Source organism: Humulus lupulus, chromosome 2 (genome assembly GCF_963169125.1).
Source record: "Humulus lupulus chromosome 2, drHumLupu1.1, whole genome shotgun sequence".
Classification (NCBI taxonomy): Eukaryota; Viridiplantae; Streptophyta; class Magnoliopsida; order Rosales; family Cannabaceae; genus Humulus; species Humulus lupulus.
In genome coordinates, this window is record NC_084794.1 from 85568560 (window position 1) to 85570197 (window position 1638).

At 35.6% G+C, this 1638-nt stretch overlaps 1 non-coding gene across 1 annotated transcript; it reads right to left on the reverse strand.

Annotated features, from left to right (window-relative positions):
* Positions 1–1289: 1289 nt before the first annotated feature.
* Positions 1290–1396, reverse strand: LOC133820191 (small nucleolar RNA R71). Its single transcript, XR_009886620.1, has one exon. It is a non-coding gene; the product is annotated as a small nucleolar RNA R71 (small nucleolar RNA).
* Between the last annotated feature and the right edge of the window lie 242 nt (positions 1397–1638).

Here is a 1638-nt window from a genome sequence, read left to right on the forward strand (position 1 = left end):
CTGAATTTCTTTCTTCTGCTGTGGATTATTTGTCATATGCTTAATGCTTGTGAATGTTTGATCATCATTTACATGTTTATATGATTTTAACCTAAACTCTGAAAAGAGAAGGATAATTATGCTATAGATAAATAATCACAATTTTATATTAGACGAAAGTACTTTTATGAATTGTGTAGTTTGGGGATTATGTGTTTAAAGCCTGCAATATATTGATTTACCACAGAGACGTAGGAAATAGTATATTGTAGAGAATTATAGATCCTAACAAGACTATAATTTATAATTGTAATCTACTACCACAATAGACTTACGAAATCTTGAGAATTGGTTAGAAATCATAAGTGGATGGTTGATGAAACTAAAGCCCTAACTTTTGCATATATTGAATTAAATCAAAATTTCATCTCTGCATTCCTTTTAAGTGCTTAGTAGGTTTCTTAATTTTAGTAATAATTATTTTATTTATCAATATGAAATTATTATTCAAGTCAATTAGAATTAGAGGTTAATTATTGGTAATTAATATCAGTCTTTGTGGGATCGATACTTGACTTATCATATATTACTTGATTAGACCGCGTATACTTACGTGTAACTTTTTGGCGATCAAGTTTTTGGCGCCGTTGCCGGGGACTGTTTTTATTAATATCAATAAGTTAATTTTTGTTCTAATTTGATTTATTTTTTTTTTCATTTTTTTAACATTTATTTGGATCAAGGTTCTCTTGTGTTTCAGGACTAGTTGGTATATGCGAAGCAATAGACAAAAATAGATTATACCAATAGACCGGGAAATTGAAAGAACGTGCAGGCAGAACCGGAAAATAAAAAGGAAATTGGAATTCACCATGGCTGATAATTTGGGAAATGGTGCTAATAATGGTCAAGGGGCTGCTGAGGTTCCAAGGGAGCAAGGAGCACGAACATTAAGAGATTATGTACTTCCTACTGTTACAGGAGTGCATTCATGCATTAGACCTCCAACCATTGCTGCCAACAACTTTGAGATTAAGCCAGCAATCCTTCAGATGGTTCAAACAACTGTCCAGTTTGGAGGTATGCCGACAGAGGACCCTAATTTACACATAGCTAATTTTCTGAAGTTATGTGCAACGTTCAAGATGAATGGGGTGAGTGATGATGCTATAAGACTGAGGCTATTCCCATTTTCATTGAGGGATAGGGCGAAAAGTTGGTTGATTTCCTTACAAGAGAATTCGATCACTACATGGGAGGAGTTAGCTCAGAAATTTCTTGCCAAGTTCTTTCCTCCAGCAAAGGCTGCAAAGTTAAGGGGTGAGATTAATAATTTTTATCAGTTGGATGGAGAGTCACTGTATGATTCTTGGGAGTGCTTTAAGGAGTTGCTAAGGAAATGTCCGCACCATGGAATAGAAAAGTGGATGTTGGTGCATAATTTTTATAATGGGTTGAATGGGACGACAAGAACAATTATAGATGCTGCAGCGGGAGGTGCCTTTATGAGTAAAAGTGCTAATGAGGCATATGAGCTATTAGAGGAGATGGCGATGAACAATTATCAATGGCCAAATGAAAGGGGGCAGCCAAAGAAGGTGGCTGGAATGATGGAATTGGATGCCATAACCATGCTTACAGCTCAAGTAGCCGCCTTGA